Raw genomic sequence first — 18,565 nt, forward strand, 5'->3', positions numbered from 1 at the left:
GTTTTATTCAATTGAGATTCATAGACAGTATCCACTCTCTACTTAGAAGGAGATTTCCTAGCTCTTTATTCACTAAAAGTGAGTTATTATACAATCACACACATACCACCACTTACTTTTATTCCACTTCTATCTAACAGAGACCATTTCACTTCACATTCAAACTGTTCTTTTATTGAATTAAAAGATGCAGGGGACAACATATGCTTCTTGTTAAGTGAAAATGAACACACAAGCCAACATAAAAACCAGCCTACTTAAAAAAAACAAAAACATAATTGATGCATACTACACTAACAGTTTCTGTTAAAATGGGCATATTCATACTTCCAAATTAGAGAAATTCAATACTGATGGAGTTAAGTGACAATACAACCTCTTGGTGGCTTCTTCTTCTTTCATCTCAGCTAATGGTGAGTAGTCCTCCCAGAAGAGTGATTGATTTTCTGCAGTGTTAATGGAAGTTGCTTGTTTCTCAAGCCTTTATGTGATTTGTTAGTGTGCAAGACTTTCTTGTAGGTGTTTGAACTTACTTTGGTGTGTGAACACCAAACTTAGTCTCTTGCCATGTTTCTTATCCATAACCATATGTGAAAGCCTAAATCTTTGCTAAAGGTAATAAAACTGAAAACTAGAAACAGACAATGCTTAAATGATTTGTCAGATTGCTTGGAGTTGGTAACTCTTTATATAGAAAGTGAGAATGTGCTTTTAAGTAAGATTTTTGGTGGAACACCAAACTTAGAATCCTTCATTCTCCCTTAATATGTTTTGGTGTGAAACACCAAACTTAGCTCCTTGCAATACATACCACTCATTTAACCTTTTTATTGAAATAACTATGAAAAGAAAACTACCTCAGGTTGGGTTGCCTCCCAACAAGCGCTCTTTTATTGTCACTAGCTTGACACTGAGGCTTTCTTTTATGGCGGTTGATGACTGTAGTGCCTCAACTTGTCCCCTCTGATCGTGAGCTTCTTCTTTGTTCCTTGGTGCTCTATCTCAGCATGTTCTAGTGATAATATTTTGCTCACAGTATAGTAATCGTTAGTCTGTTGGTCTGTTCCCAGTTGTTGATAGACTAACTGCACTTTGTCACCTTTGGAGAGCCCTTCTGTTGGAATTTTTTTGTTCTTCCACCCCTTTTTGATTCTGTTTTTGTTTTTCTTCCTTCCTTTTGTTAATTCTTCTTCTTTGAAAACAGGCTCCCTTTTGAAATTCCTTTTCTTAGTTGCCAATACTACAATGTTCCCTTGAGCTTCTTCATTACTTTGCACAGTCTCTTTCTCTTTTTGGCCTGCTGTATCATCTATCTCTTGCTTGGGAGGGCAGTTGTTGTTTGTCTTGTTGATTTCCTCCCTCCACTGCAGATTTTCCTTGTCTGTTTCTGTACCATCCTTCTTTTCATTACTGTTCTGTGTTTCTGGTAGTACACTCAGAGTGATACTTTCATTATGCATCCTGAGGGTTAATTCTCCTTGCTCTATGTCTATGATGGCCCTAGCAGTGGCTAAGAACGGTCTTCCCAGTATAATGGAGTCGCCCTCATCCTGATTCGAATCCAGGATCACAAAATCTGCAGGGAAGATGAATCTATCTACCTTGACTAGAAGGTTCTCAATTATACCACTGGGGCATATTACTGATTTGTCCACCAATTCTAGAGACATCTTTACTGGTCTTACCTCTTTTATGCCTAACTTTTTCACTAGAGAGGCAGGCATCAGATTGATACTAGCTCCCAAGTCACACATCGCCTTCTTGATAGTTATACTGCCAATGGCGCAGGGTAGAAAGAAACTCCCAGGGTCCTCAAGTTTGGGAGGAAGTCCCTTCTGGATTAGTGCTCTGCATTCCTCAGTGAGCAGTACAGTTTCATTAACTTGCCAACTCCTCTTCTTGTTGATAAGTTCCTTCAAGAACTTTGCGTACAGGGGCATTTGCTCAAGTGCTTCAGTTAAGGGAATATTGATCTCTAACTTCTTGAAGATTTCAAGAAATTTTGGGAAGTGTTGGTCCTTAGTTTCCTTGTTAAACCTTTGAGGATATGGCAAGGGAGGAGTGAAGTTATTTCCCTGCCTTTGGTCCTCAGTTGGCTCTTCAATTACTTCCTTTCCCTTTCTTGATTTTTGTGGCTGATCTTCTTTTTCTTGAACTTGATTCTGAGTTGGCTTGCTTGCTGTCTCCTTCTTGTCATTGACTTTCTCTTCTTCGGCTTGTTTCTTGTCACTTTCCTTTGGCTTCTTGGTTGCTTCTTCATTTTTCACCAAGACTCTTCCACTCCTCAATTGTATTGCCTTGCATTCTTCCTTAGGATTTGGGATTGTGTCACTCGGCAGTGAGCTTGAAGGTTTCTCAACAGAAATCTGTTTGGAGATTTGCCCAATTTGCCTCTCTAGGCTCTTCATGGAGGCTTCATGGTTCTTGGTTGTCATTTCTTGGTGTTTCCACATTTTGTCTATCAAGGTTTCCAAGTTGGTGAGTCTTTGAGATTCAGGTGATGCTTGTGGTGGGTTGTGAGATGTGGATGGTGGATGGTAGGCATTTTGGTTGGTGGGTTGGTTATTAGATTGGTAATGGTTGGGGTTGGAGTAGTTGTTTTGAGGTTTTCTGTAGGGGTTTTGGTTAGTTTGCTGCTGGTTGTGGTTTTGGTTGTTTCTTAAAGTGTTTTGGTTTGAGTTTCTCTGCCATGGTTGTTGATTTTGGTTGTGATTGTCTCCCCACCTAAGGTTTAGGTGGTTCTTCCAAGAAGGGTTGTAAGTGTCACCATATACTTCATTTGGCCCAGAATTTTGGTTGTGCATGTACTGGACTTGTTCTTGCTGTTGCTCCTCTTGAGTCTCTTCACTCTGTCCCCATGTGGTTGATGGTTGGCTAGTGTTGACTGCTGCAACTTGGAGACTATCAATCCTCTTGGCCATTTGCTCAAATTGTTGTTGAATTTGCTGCTGCATCATCTTGTTTTGAGCTAGGATTGAGTCCACTCCTTCTAGTTCCATTACTCCTCTTCTTTGTGATGGTTGGCGGCTTCTTTGATGAGCAAAGAAATATTGGTTGTTGGCCACCATATCCACAAGATTCTGAGCTTCCTCAGCAGTTTTCATTAGTTGTAGTGAACCTCCAGCAGAATGATCTAATGCCTCCTGAGATTTCAATGTCAGGCCTTCATAGAAATTTTGCAGCACATCCCATTCATTGAACATCTCTGGAGGGCATTTTCTGATTAAGGCTTTGTACCTCTCCCATGCTTCATACAAGGATTCAGCATCTAATTGTGTGAATGTCTGCACCTCGGTTTTCAGCCTGATGACTCTCTGGGGTGGATAGAACTTGGCTAGAAATTTAGTCACCAAGTCATCCCAACTAGTGATACTTACTTGGGGAAAAGTTTCAAGCCATTGTGCAGCCTTATCCCTTAATGAGAACGGGAACAGCAGAAGCTTGTAGGTTTCAGGATTCACACCATTGGATTTGACAGTGTCACAGATCCTCAAGAAGGTAGATAGATGTTGATTTGGATCCTCCAATGGTCCTCCTCCAAATGAGCAGTTGTTCTGGACCAATGTGATGAGTTGTGGCTTCAGTTCGAAGTTATTTGCATTGACATTAGGGGTGAGAATGCTGCTTCCACAATGTCTAGCATTTGCAAAAGTATAGGAAGCCAATACTCTCCTCTGTTGTGGTGGATTATTAACTCCTCCTCCTGGATTAGATGTATCTCCTTCCATCTCGTGGAATTCTTCGTCTGATTCTTCTTCTCCAACAATACTTTTCCCTCTTTCGGCTCTTCTTATCCTTCTAAGAGTTCTCTGATCAACTTCAGATAACACAGGAGCGGATCTCCTTGTACCTGACATACAAACAAGACAAAAGAAACACCAGCAAGATTACTTCACTCTACTGCTAGAATGAAGTTTAGTTCAAGCAAAATTTCAAACAGTTAGTGGGTTAATCAAAAGTTAAAGAAAAATAAAGAAAAAGTGCTTGATCTAGATTACCACCTCGCTTAATCATTGTCAATCTAATCAATCCCCGGCAACGGCGCCAAAAACTTGATGAGATATTTTGGTGAGAAACGAATCTCTCACTAAACATCACAATCCAACCAGCAAGTGTACCGGGTCGTATCAAGTAATAAAAACTCACGGGAGTGAGGTCGATCCCACAGGGATTGAAGGATTGAGCAATTTTAGTTTAGTGGTTGATTTAGTCAAGCGAATCAAGATTTGGTTGATGATTGTGTGACTTGCAGAATGTAAATTGCATTGAAGTAAAGAGAACAAGAAATAAATTGCTGAAACTTAAAGAACAAGAAATTAAATGGCAGAAACTTAAAGTGCAAGAAATATAAATTGCGGAATCTTAAAGTGCAAGGAATATAAATTGCTTGAAATGTAAAGGGAATTGGGGAATGGATTTGCAGAATTTAAACAAGGAAAAATTAAATTGCATCAAACAGAAGAGGGCAAGGGAATTGGGATTGAACCGGATCTTGAAGCAATAAAGTAAATGAACAATGAAAGCATTAAACAGAGAATTGAAATGAGAATTTAGATCTCAGGACCCAGAGACTAGAAAACCAAGTCTAGATCTCAATGCCTTCCTAGATCCAATAAGAACAATAGCAAGGAAATTGTAAATTGCAAAGAAGAGCGATGAAGAACAATGAACCGGAAATGAAATTCAATTAACAGTAAAGTAAAGAAACAGAGAGATCCAAGATTGAGATTGAAACAGAATTTCTTCAATTCTCCAATCCAAGATTCAAGACAAAAGTAAAATGAAATTTCAAGTAAAAGGAAACAAAGAAATTCAAGTTCACTCAGTAACAAAAGCTTTCCAAAAACTCCTCTCAAAAATCTAAAAGAAAAGCTCTCTAAACAAATTGAATTCTATCCTCTTTATACACTTTCCAAAATGATCTTCAAGCCTTGAGTTGGGCCTTTGTTCTTGGTGGAATTGGGTTGAAAGAGGCCTTGGTTGATTGCTCTTGAAGATTGAAGAAGAACCGAAGTGAACCAATTGAACCGGTTTTTGAAGTTGGCCAAAGATGATCTCAACGTTAGGGTCAAAGTTAGGGGTCTAACTTTGACCCTAACTTTTTATGGCAGCAAGCATGGTTTCCTGGTTTGAACGTTGGTGCCAACGTTAGGGGTCTAACTTTGACCCTAACGTTGGCAATGCTTGGTGTGAGTGGCGCCAACGTTAGCCTCCAAGTTAGGGGGCTAACGTTGGCGCAAACGTTGGCCTTCCCCCTTTGTGATTTAAGTGCCAACGTTAGCCTCCAAGTTAGGGGGCTAACGTTGGCGCAAACGTTGGTGCCCAGGGAGGTTTTCTTCATGCCAACGTTAGCCTCAAAGTTAGGGGGCTAACGTTGGGGCTAACTTTTCAACCAAAAGTTTGTGCAAAAGTTTGATGCTAACTTGATGACAAGTCATCCTAGCCTATTTTAACTAGTCTTTTTCTTTTGTTTTCATTATAATTATGCACTTTCTTGAACCATAAGCAAGCTAATTGAGTAGATTTTCATGTTTCCCTTGATTGAATCAACCATGTATGAATTCATGCCATTTCATGAGGTTTTATGCTATAATTGCTGCATATTATGATAGAATGGATATCTCATGATTATGAGCATAGCTTTAATGTGTTTGGTTGATTAATGATAGGTGAAGAAAGCTTGGAGAAAGGTTGAAGCAAGAAGGAATAGCTAGGAGTAAAGAGAAGACAATGGAATAAGTGAAATTGAACCAGGAAGCAAAAAGCTGGACCTAAAGTTAGCATCAAACTTTTGCACAAACTTTTGGTTGAAAAGTTAGCCCCCTAACTTGGAGGCTAACGTTGGAACTTGAACATCACTCCCTGGGTACCAAAAGTTTGCGCCAACGTTAGCCCCCTAACTTTGAGGCTAACGTTGGCACATGAAATTCACCCCTGGGCACCAAAAGTTTGCGCCAACGTTAGCCCCCTAACTTTGAGGCTAACGTTGGCATGAAGAAAACCTCCCTGGGCACCAGAAGTTTGCACCAACGTTAGCCCCCTAACTTGGTGGCTAACGTTGGCACATGAAAATCACAAGGAGGAGCAAAAGTTTGCGCCAACGTTAGCCCCCTAACTTGGTGGCTAACGTTGGCGCCACAAGTACACAAGGTAAGGCCAACGTTAGGGCCAAAGTTAGACCCCTAACTTTGGCACCAACATTGGTATCAGCAAAGTGGTGTTAGCTGATATGAAAAGTTGGAGCAAAAGTTAGACCCCTAACTTTTGCTCAAACTTTTGGTCCAACTTTTGCAAAACTCCAACCCGGTTCAATTGGTTCGTTTTGGTTCTTCTCCAAACTTCAAGAGCAATCAACCAAGGCCTCTTTCAACCCAATTCCACCAAGAGCAAAGGCCCAACTCAAGGCTTGAAGATCATTTGAAGAAAGTGCATAAATAGGATAGAATTCAAGTTCTTCAGGGAGCTTTTCTTTTGAATTTTCATAATAGTTTTCGGAGAGCTTTGGATATTGAGTGATCTTTAATTTCTTTGTCTTGGGGAAGGAGAATTCACTTCTCTTCCTCTTCATTTTATTGCTTTCTATTTCAATTGCAATTGTCTTGGATCTTGGGTTGGAGAATTGAAGAAATTCTGTTTCAATCTCATCCTTGGATCTCTCTGCTTTGTTTACTGCAATTTAATTTCCGTTTCTGTTACTTGCTTCTCATCTACTTTCCTTACAATTTACAATTCCCTTGTAATTGTTCTTGTTGGATCTAGGAAGGCATTGAGATCTAGACTTGGCTTTCTAGTCTCTGGGTCCTGAGATCTGATTTCCCATTTCAATTCTCTGTTTACTGCTTTATATGTTCATTTACTTTTCTGTTTCAGATCCGATTCAGTCCCAATTCCCTTTTACTCTTCTGTTTAATGCAATTTAACTTTTCCTTGTTTAAATCCAAGCCCCAATTCCCTTTACAATTCCAGCCGTTTACATTTCTTGCACTTTAAGATTCCGCTATTTACATTTCTTGCATTTTAAGTTCCTGCTATTTAATTTCTTGTTCTTTAAGATTCAGCAATTTAATTCCCTGTTCTCTTTACTTCCATGCAATTTAATTTCTGCAAATCACAAAACACTCAACCAAATCTTGATTCGCTTGACTAAATCAACCACTAAACTAAAATTGCTCAATCCTTCAATCCCTGTGGGATCGACCTCACTCCCGTGAGTTTTTATTACTTGATACGACCCGGTGCACTTGCCGGTTAGATTTGTGTGTTTTGGAGGAAATTTATTTTTCAACAAAATACTCATCAGTTTTTGGCGCCGTTGCCGGGGATTGATTAGATTGACAATGATTAAGTGAGGTGGTGATCTAGATCAAGCACTTTTTCTTTAATTTTGATTAACCCACTAACTGTTTGATTTTTTGCTTAAACTAACTAACACTTCAATCTGGCAGTAAATTGAAGTGTCACTGATTTTGTGCATTTCTCATGCTCTGCTTGTATGTCAGGTACAAGAAGAACCATACCTGTAAGACCCAGAAATTTTAGAAAAAATCATATTAAGAGCTAATTTTGATTTATTTATTCATTAAGTACCTTAACCTCAGAAATTATTTCATTAAAAAATAAATTAAAGCAAATTTTGATTAATTGAGTTTAAAGTAACTTAAGGGTTTATCTGATTTTATAATTATCGAATTATTTTCTATATTTAGATAATAAAATTTAGCAAATGTAAAATAATAAGAATTTTATATGATTTGGTTTAAGTAATTGAGATTTCGGAGTTTAATACTAATATTTTTATAAATAAAGAAAATTAATTATATTACCTTATAATCTCAATTAGAGTATTTGATTTCAAATCAATTAGTATTTTGATATAATAAATAATATTTTAGAGTAATTTTAGAGATTTAATTAGATTTCAGATTAACCCAAAAATCCCCAATTTTATCATAAAACCCTAAATCCCCAAAAGGCAACCCTGACCCTAATTTTCCTAGCCTTAACCGCCATACCCTTTTCCCAAAATAACCCAACCCACAGCTTCAGAAGACCAAAAGGAAAAAAAAAATGAAAAGGGAGAAAGGATGAAGAGGGATCCGCGGAAGAGGTGAAGGGGAGAAGGAAGACGACGCCAGCGGGCGTCACTGCCGCCGCCCCGTCGTGTCACCACCAGGAGGGAAAAAGAGAGAAAGCCGAGGAAGGAGAGGAGAAGAAGCCGCCACTGGCGCGCGTCTATTGCCGTCTTCGCGGGGTCTCTGGCGCCGCCGTTGTCCTCGCCTTTCTGCCTTCGACGTTGAGCCCCGACCGCCGCCGAACCGAGTTGAAAAGAGAGACCAGATCTGGTGGTGTGAGAGAGCGACCCATGCGAGGGAGAGGAGGCGCCGTTGCTGCTGCTGCCTCGCCGTCGCCAATTCGATTGGAGGGGAAAAACGCGTGACTGAGGGAAGCACCCAGGAGGGGCCACTGTCGCCGCTGACGATGGGAGGAAGAGAAGAGCCGCCGCGCTCTGCCGCAACCAGCACCATTGTTTCCTGCGCCGCCGCTGAGTCAAGACGTCGCCGCCGCTATTCGCCGTTCTGAGTTGCGCCGCCGCGACTGTGGTCGCTAGAAACAGTGCTGTGGTCATCAGAATTGCTTGGGATCCCCGCTGCCACCAAAAACCGCCACTGATGTCTAGGTCTGCTTGGTAAACTCTAAACCTTGCTTCAGCTTCTTTGTCTATTAAGTCGATTTTCACTGTTAGAGTGGCTGCTGAGGTTGTCTGTGTCAGGGGTCACTGCAAGTTTCTCTGCCGCCGCAGAAAGTCCATCGCCATCTCGTTTCTGCCGCCGCCTGAACCACCGCCAAACTTTCTGCAGTTTGGTTCAGTCATTATTCCTTCATTACGGTAAGAGTTTACATTTTAGAACCTTTCAAAATCTGTTCTGCTCCTAGTTTGTGCCACTATTCTGATTATTGTTGGCGTCTCCATTGCCTTAATCACATGGAGTGAGGCTAATGCTGCTAGGACGGGTGTCTAGGTCTGATTTCTGTTCTTCTGCCGCTGAGAGCCAACACCAGAGCTATTCCTAATGATTCTGGTCGGATATCTTTTTCGATTCTAGGCCATTTACATGTTTTACTATCTTTGTCATGCTTGTTCTGATTCGATTTTTGATACATGTCCTTTGTCTTGGGTTTCTGGAAACTGTTTCAGTCACTGTAATTGCAATTTATATTAACACGGCTGTTGTAAGAGGCGTCGGGGCTGTTGCTGTTCCCGTGGGGGGTTATTGTTATCACTGTCGCCATGATTTGAAAGAAAAGGAAATTATCACGATTAGTTACGTGGACTCAGCTAACTGAGGTAGGGGTTTTCTTAAAATTTATTTTATAATTCAGAGTTGTGATAAATAGATATTGATGCGAAAAGATATATTTCTGTGATTATATTTGTCTTGTGGATGTGTTGGTTTGTTGGACTGGATTATTGGATGCTTGATTGCGTGAGTGGTGTATGGTTGTTGATAAAAACCGGTTTGAAATGGTATTTGCTTGATTATTATGAAAAGTGGATTTTTTCTTGGTTTTGGAGTTTACTTAGTAATACAAATGAATTGATTCTGGGGCTGGTCTGATTTTATAAATGGATTACTATTTGAGCTGATTTGATTTTAAAAAGAGTTTTACTGTTGGAATTGGTTTGATTTAAAAATAATTTGGTATCGGAACCGGCTCAACTCTGGAAAATGTTTGAGATTTGGAAATGGTTGAAAAAGATTTGAGAAATGTTTGGATGGGACCCGAAAAGGGTGGCAGTATCCGAGTTTTAGAGGAGATGCTGCCGAAATTTTATAAAATTGGAAGTTCCACTTTAAGTATTATCTGAAAAGATTTGGTTTTAAACATTACATGTCTTAGGGTTGATTTGTTTATCAAAGAAAGAAATATGTTTTGAATTGGGGTTGTCAATGAGCGGAATGGAGAGAAGGATGATAAAGATTTTCTTTAAAATATGATTTTTGAATGAATTTGAAAATGAGATATGGATTGGTAAATGATGATGATGTTGAGGATGTCGAGAATGTTGATATATGGATTGAGAATGTTACATGAAGGTTAATACCATGGCTTGATAAATGATTATATACTGATTATGAGAATGAAATGGCTTATGAATGATGATATCTGAGATACGAGGTTCCCTGGATTAAGTGCCGTGGCTTGCTACCACGTGTACCAGGTTGAGAACTCGATATTCTGTTGACCCTACGATGTAAGTGTGACCGGGCACTATATAAATTTCCGGGAATGTTACCCCCATTGAGCAATATTGATTATTTGAGAAAAAGCTATGCATAGACTCTTGGGGATGCACGTCGGGGGACAGTCTAAGTACAATTCAGACTTGTCGGGTTGGCTGGATAACCGACAGATGAGCCTCATCAGCCATAGGACAGGCATGCATCATATGCATTTGTATGCTTTGCTTGAGTTTGAACTTGTTTGGGTTTGCCTAATTGCTAAACTGTTCTTAACTGCTACTTGAACTATTTGCTGTAACTGCTATCTACTTGTGTTTTCCTTGTATGTCTTGTCTGTGTTTGTCCTGGCGTGCTACATTTGAGAATGAACTTTGGTGCTGAATTAATGATGGTGTTGTTTGATTGCGTGGTTGATTTCTGATTGAGATTTTCCTATAAGAAAAGGAAGATTTTGGATTTCTGAAAGATTAAACTTTGTTTCCTCGAAAAGGTTTTGAATGATTGCCTATTGTTTTCTTTTAAATATTCATAAGGCAATGATAATCACTAAGCTTGAACGCAGATTTCTTATTAGATATCTTCTTATGACAACTTTGAAACTCCGTGGTGAGACCGTGTGGTTAGGTTCTCACCCCCTACAGCTTTACCTTTTCAGGAACCAGATGAAGAGACATAAAGAAGAGTTATACTGAGTTTGGTTTATATGCTGTTGTGTTAAATAGATTATTTTCTTCCCTCGTCTTTGTTATTACAAGTTTGTAAGAGGGATAGAAGTTGTATGTTCTATATGTATATTATATTATGAGATATTATGTAAGGAGTCTTGTATATGAATCTATGCCTGCTTGCATTTTTCTTAAGATAAAGTATTTATTTCTGATTTTCAAAGAAATCAGCGATACAGTGTCGAGTCACAGGCTCCTATTTTAATAGTTAGTATGTAAAGTAGTCGTAGTACCTCTTGCTATCAGAGTAGCGCAACCGGAAACGTGACTTCTGATAGTGAGGGTGTTACAATACCCAATTTTCATGAACAAGATGAAAGAACTCTCAGGAGGTTAAGAAGAGCTGAAAGAGGGAAAAACATTGTTGGAGAAGAGGAATCAGACGAAGAATTCCAAGAGATGGAGGAACATTTAACCAATCCACCAGGTGGAGAAGACAACAACAATGACAACCCACCCCAGAGGAGAGTTTTGGCTTCCTATACCTTTGCAAATCCTAGACATTGTGGGAGCAGCATCTTGGCTCCAAATGTCAATGTTAACAATTTTGAACTCAAACCACAACTCATCACCTTGGTTCAGAACAATTGCTCTTTTGGTGGAGGACCACTTGAGGACCCACACCAACATTTATCCACTTTCTTGAGGATATGCAACACTGTCAAAACTAATGGAGTGCCCCCTGACAGTTACAAGCTGATGCTATTCCCATTTTCCCTCAGGGACAAGGCCACTCAATGGTTGGAATCTTTTCCAAGGGACAGCATCAATAACTGGGATGATTTGGTAACCAAGTTTCTTGCCAAATTTTATCCTCCTCAGAGGATTATAAGGTTAAAGGCTGAGGTTCAAACATTTACATAAATGGAGGCCGAACCTATCTATGAGGCATGGGAGAGGTACAAGGCTCTGATCAGAAAATGTCCCCCTGCCATGTTTAATGAGTGGGAAAAGCTTCAGAACTTCTATGAAGGCTTAACACTGAAATCCCAGGAAGCTTTGGATCATTCAGCTGGAGGTTCCTTGCAACTCATGAAAACTGCAGAGGAGGCTCAAGAACTCATTGATATGGTGTCCAACAACCAATATTTCTTTGCTCATCAAAGAGGCCGCCAACCATCACAAAGGAGAGGAGTAATGGAGCTAGAAGGAGTGGATTCAATCCTAGCTCAAAACAAGATGATGCAGCAGCAAATACAACAACAATTTGAGCAAATGGCCAAGAGGATTGATAGTCTCCAAGTTGCAGCAGTTAACACTAGCCAACCATCAACCACATGGGGACAGAGTGAAGAAACTCAAGAAGAACAACAAGAGCAAGTACAGTATATGCACAACCAAGGACCAAATGAAGTGTATGGTGATACATACAATCCATCCTGGAAAAACCACCCAAACCTCAGATGGGGAGATAACCATACCCAAAACCAACAACCATGGGCAGAGGAACTCAAACCAACACAACCCAAGAAGCAACCAAAACCACAACCAGCAGCAAACTAACCAAAACCCCTACAGAAAACCTCAAAACAACTACCCCAACCTCAACCAATACCAATCTAATAACCAACCCACCAACCAAAATGCCTACCATCCACCACCCACATCTCATAACCCACCTCAAGTATCACCTGAAGCCCAAAGAATCACTCACTTGGAGGCCATGATAGACAAAATGTTGAAACACCAGGAAATGGTAACCAAGAATCAGGAAGCCTCCCTGAAGAGCCTAGAGAGACAGATGGGGCAACTCTCCAAGCAAGTATCTGTTGAGAGACCTTCAAACTCACTGCCCAGTGACACAATTCCAAATCCCAAGGAGGAATGCAAGGCAATACAATTAAGGAGTGGGAGAACATTGATAAGCAACAATGGCACTACAAGGAAGCAAGCAGAGAACATCAAAGAACCAACGGAGGATGAGAAGCAAACAAAGGCAGATGAGGCTAAGGAGCAAGTTGTGATGCCAAACAAAAGCACTGAGAAACTTAAAGAGAAGGACAACCAGCCACATAGCTCAACGGAAGTAGCTCAGGGACAGCAGCAAATAGGAAAGAGCATCACACCTCCACTGCCATATCCCCAGAGGTTTAACAAAGAGGTTAAAGACCAGCATTTTCACAAATTCCTTGAGATTTTCAAGAAGCTAGAAATTAATATCCCCTTGGCTGAAGCACTTGAGCAAATGCCTCTGTATGCCAAATTCTTGAAGGAGCTTGTCAACAAGAAAAGAAGCTGGGATGAGAAAGAAACCATAATGATTACTGAGGAATGCAGGGCCTTGATTCAAAAGGGGCTTCCTCCCAAGCTTGAGGACCCAGGGAGCTTCCTGTTGCCTTGCACCATTGGGGAATTGACCATCACTAAAGCAATGTGCGATCTCGGAGCAAGTATTAACTTAATACCATCTTCCTTGGTGAAAAAGATGCATATAGAGGAAGTCAAACCAGTACAAATGTCTCTGGAGCTGGTAGACAAGTCAATGGTATAACCCAGGGGTGTAATTGAAAATCTTTTGGTCAAGGTGGACAGTTTTATATACCCTGCTGATTTTGTGGTTCTAGAATCAAACGATGATGATGGTGACTCTGTTATACTGGGAAGGCCATTCTTGGCCACTGCTAGAGCTATCATAGACGTAGAGGAAAGGGAATTAACTCTCAGGATGCATGACCAGAGTGTCACTCTGAAGGTATTACCAGAGGCACAATTTAGCAAGGAGAAGAAAGACTATATGAAAAATGACCAGGAAAGCCACAGCAACATCCCAATGCTAAGGATTGCGCAGACTGATGAAAAAGCCCAAGAGGATATTAGAGTATTGGCCACTGAGAAGAGAGGTCTCCAAGGAAAACCTACGGCCAGAAAAGAAAGAACAACAAAAGGAAAGATGAAACGCAGAAACAAAGCAAAAAGGGGTTGGAAGAACAGAAAGATTCCAACAGAGGGGCTTTCCAAAGGTGACAAAGTGCAACTGATATATCAACAGCTGGGGGCAAATCAACAAACCGAGGATTATTACACTGTCAGCAACATACTATCATTAGAGCATGCTGAAATTGAACACCAGAGAACAAAGAAGAGGATCACGGTCAGAGGAGACAAATTGAGGCCCTACAAGCACCAACCACCATAAAAGAAAGCTCCAATGTCAAGCTAATGACAATAAAAGAGCGCTCCATGGGAGGCAACCCATGCTTTAAGATTCATGTCATTTTAAATTCAATAAGTTGTGATCAATTGAGCATGAATTCTTTTCTCTTTTCATGAACATATCCATTGACTGCATGCACTATTTTGAAACATATGCTAAGTTTGGTGTGCCTTCAAGCATACTAAACCAATGTTACAAATAATTCCATTTTGCATGTTTGGAGTATCTTGACAAAGCATATAGCCGAACACTAAGTTTGGTGTGTCCACATAGCTTCATGAAAAGTAGAAACTCATGCATCAATAATCATACAATTGTTGTTTTTCAAATCTTATAAATGAAAAAAAAAATTCTTTTCCGGTAATGAAGGCATTAATTGTGATGTACCCTTTGACAAGAAACAAGTTTGGTGTTCATCAAACCTTGATGCACCGATTTAGGGATACAATTGATCCTTCATGAAAAAAAAAGAGAGAAAAAGAAAGTATGATGAAAACAATTCTTATGAACATTTAACATTTGAATCTCACTAATTGGAGGAAGATACTCATTTTCTTTATATATGACCAAACATTAAGTTTGGTGTCTTCAAGGGAGAGTGTCACGGTTCAAATGATATAAGAATTGATGGTTCACATAGTATTAATAAAAAGAACACTCTTGCTACGGTTGGATAAGACTAATGTATGTTGTCTTGTTGTGGTGACTAGGAGGTCAAAGAATCTTAAAAGAAAAAGACTAGTTAAAATAGGCTAGGATGACTTATCATCACAACACTTTTGCAAAGAGTAGCCTACTGTCTATGAATCTCAATTAAATAAAAAATTCCTTGGTTAGAAAGAAAAACAAAAAGAAGGAAAGAAAAAAAGATAGCCAAAAAGTGGCAGAACAAAAGGAAACAAAAAGAAACAAAAGGATTCTGTGATCTAGGAGCTAGCATAAATGTGATGCCTCTAACTCTTATGAAGAGGCTACAATTGAATGAGGTGAGATCCACTGATGTAATCATACAACTGGCTGACAAAACTCAGAAGCAAGCTGAAGGGGTAGTTGAAAATGTGCTGGTGAAAGTGGGGGATTATTACTTCCCCACAGACTTTGTCATTATGGACATGGAGGAAAGCTACTTACACCCTATCATTCTGGGCAGACCATTTCTAGCCACTACTAGAGCGCTCATAGATGTAGAACAAGGAGAGCTAATTCTGAGAATACATGATGAACAGCTCATTTTCAAAGTTTTCAAACCTGCATCTGAGCCTGAACCAGAACCTGAAAAGCCTAAGGATGATAGTAGCCATCTGTGTTTGGAGGAAAGTAATCCAGCAGCTGAAACTCTAAAACAGTCCTTGGAAGGCAAACAAGAGTTGCAAGAGTTAAAGCCACAAGAATCAGTGGAAACAGATCAGAAGGATCCTCCTGACAATTTTTGTTTCCCCTATGATGCAAGGGATATGAAAACTTCCTGGGTCCGTTTTCTTAGAGAGTGTGTCCTTCTTGGTGAGAGCACTGCATTCTTTGTTCATTGTTACCGTTTGTCCTCCCTTCAAAACTCTTTTCTTGCTTAACAATTCCTTTAAATACTTGATGTGTGTAGGCATTTGATGGAGAATCTCAAGAAAGGGAATATTGACATGGAGAGAGTTAAATGTCTCTAAAAACCTTGAATAGGTTTTCTCTTTTTCACCTCCTCCTAACCTCTGAGGAAATGGTGCTTTTGGTTGGTATATTTCCAGCATGCCTTTTTGCAGTTCCTTGGCTTGCTCAGTTCCACTTTCCTGCTTAACTTCTTCCACACCTTCCTTCAAGATTTCTGGCTCCTGCTCTGAGGGCCTGATTCCTTCTTCTTCTGAAACTTCCTTCAATATGGTGATGACCTTGCATTCTTCCCATCTCACTCTCTTTTGTTCCCCTTTAGGATTCTTTTCTGTGTCACTAGGGAACACTGCAGTTGATTTGACAGCCTGTTGAGATAGCTCTCCTACTTGAGACTCCATCCTCTTGAGTTTTTCACCATGGTTTCTTAAGGTAGCTCTCACATCATCCCTGAAGCTTTTCAATTCGGTTATGTCTTGACTCATGGTTGCCATCATTCCTTCTATCCGGTTTAATTGATCTTGAAATTGTTGGTTCGGATTAGGTTGGGTAGGTTGATTATTTTGGCCATGATATGATGGTTGGGAGTAAGTGTTTTGTGTGGCTTGGTATGATCTTTGGTTGGAGTTTTGGTATGTGGAATTGTTATGTTGGTTGTGGTTGTAAGGTTTGTGGTTTTGTGGTTGGGTTTGTTGGTTCCCCCACCCAAAGTTTGGGTGATTTTTCCATCCTGGGTTGTAAGTGTTGGAATGTGGATCATATGATTGCCTTTGTTGGTTTCCCACATAGTTGGCCTCTTCCCAATCACCTCCTTCAATGCTTACTTCCTCTTGATCTTGTGTGTGTATTGCAGCCACTTGCTTTGTTTCTAATTGCCTGGTAAGCTCTGCTAGTTGCTTGGCAAACACCTTGTTTTGGGCTAGAATTGTATCAACATGGTTCAGCTCCATGACTCCCTTAGTGTTGTTCCTTTCTGATGCATAGTAGTACTCATTCTCAGCCACTGTCTCAATCACCTCAATGGCCTCTTCCACAGTCTTTTTCCTGTTCAATGAACCTCCTGATGAATGGTCTACAGCCTTCCTTGATTCATAAGAGAGTCCATCATAGAAAATATGCAATTGCACCCAATCATGGAACATGTCTGGTGGGCATTTCCTTGTCAAGTCCTTGAATCTCTCCCATGCCTCGTAGAGAGTTTCACCATCTTGTTGTCTAAAAGTCTGAACCTCAGATCGAAGCCTATTGACCTTTTGTGGGGGGTAGAAACGTGCCAGAAACTTGCTTTCCACCTCATCCCATGTTGTTAGACTCCCCCTTGGGAATGATTCCAGCCACTTAGCTGCTTTGTCCCTAAGTGAAAATGGGAACAAAAGCAGTTTATATGCATCTTCCTGGACTCCATTGGACTTCACAGTGTCACAAATTCTCAGGAATTTTGTGAGATGTTGGTTTGGGTCTTCATTAGCACTTCCACCAAATGAACAATGATTCTCCACAAGTGATATTAGCTGTGGTTTGAGTTCAAAATTGTTGGCCTGAATGGGTGGTTTCTGGATGCTACTACCACAATTCCCAGAGGTTGGGTTTATGTATGAACTAAGAACCCTCCTCTCAGGAATGACATTGTTTCCATCAGCTCTCTCATGGTTGTGAACTTCTCTATCCATGTTGAGATCTAAAGCTTCCTCAAAATTGTCCTCAGATTCTCCTTCAGATTCCTCTTCTCCCACTACTCTCTTCCCTCTTGCTTCCCTTCTCAGTCTATGAAGGGTCCTCTCTGGTTCGGTATATGGAGGAGTTGATGCGCATAAACTTGTTATGCTATGATTTAGGAAATTGCACGATCGGCAAAATTCCTTCCGGCAAGTGCACCGGTTATCGTCAAGTAAAAACTCACAATAGAGTGAGGTCGAATCCCACAAGGATTGGTTGAGTGAGCAATTCGGATTAGAAGTGTGTTCTAGTTGAGCAGAATCAAGATTGAGATGAGAATTGCGGAATGTAAAATTGGCGGGAAAAATAAATGACAAGGAATTGAAATGGCGGAATCTTAAATTGCATGAATTAAAGAGCAGAAACTAAATTGCTGAAATTAAAAGGGAATGGGGGTGATTGCAAGAATTGAGTTGCAGAATGTAAAGAGAAGATGGAAATCAGAATTGGGGGATTCATTGGGTTATAGGAGATATTGAGATCTCCGAATCAAAACATGTTTATCTCTTCCTCAAGCAATGCGTTCATTGAATTTTGCTTGGCAATCTTATATGATTGGATCCCAATCCCTTGGTTCACCAATTCTCTCTAAAAATGAACAAATTCCCAATCCCTTGGTTTAAATGTTCATAAGAAGAGATGATGCTCGATCACTGATTATACCACACAGTTTCATGAACCACAATTTGGTAGGATTACATGTCACAATATCCATCCAAACCCCAATCCAATTCACTGTGAGAAAGCTTCTCTAGCATGAATCCTCCATTCCTTTCCCAAGGTTCCGAAGGATTCCAATTATGGGTAGTTTCTTTCCCAAGACAACTACCCAATGGAATTAGATCGAGAAGCTTTCTAACAAAATTCAAGAGAAAAGATTGAAGAAGAAGATAACTATTATTGATTCATTGAATTACAATAGAGCTCCCTAACCCAATGAAAGGGGGTTTAGTGAGTCATAGCTCTGAATTCAATTACAAAGATATGAAAACTAGCTAAAAGTGAAGGTAAAAGTCCTTTCTAACTTAAATTCTATCCTATTTATACACTTTCTATATTGAGCTTCTGTTGTGTTTCTTGGGCTTTGAGGCCTCTCCCTGCTTTCCTTTTGCCTTGGGTTTATGATCCAT

General features: G+C 40.1%; 1 non-coding gene across 1 annotated transcript; it reads left to right on the forward strand.

Moving 5' to 3' along the window:
* The first annotated feature begins 16,859 nt into the window (after nt 1–16,859).
* LOC112781869 (small nucleolar RNA R71) lies at nt 16,860–16,963 on the forward strand. The gene has a single exon (XR_003192621.1). It is a non-coding gene; the product is annotated as a small nucleolar RNA R71 (small nucleolar RNA).
* The last annotated feature ends 1,602 nt before the right edge of the window (nt 16,964–18,565 follow it).

This window comes from Arachis hypogaea, chromosome 19, assembly GCF_003086295.3.
Source record: "Arachis hypogaea cultivar Tifrunner chromosome 19, arahy.Tifrunner.gnm2.J5K5, whole genome shotgun sequence".
Classification (NCBI taxonomy): Eukaryota; Viridiplantae; Streptophyta; class Magnoliopsida; order Fabales; family Fabaceae; genus Arachis; species Arachis hypogaea.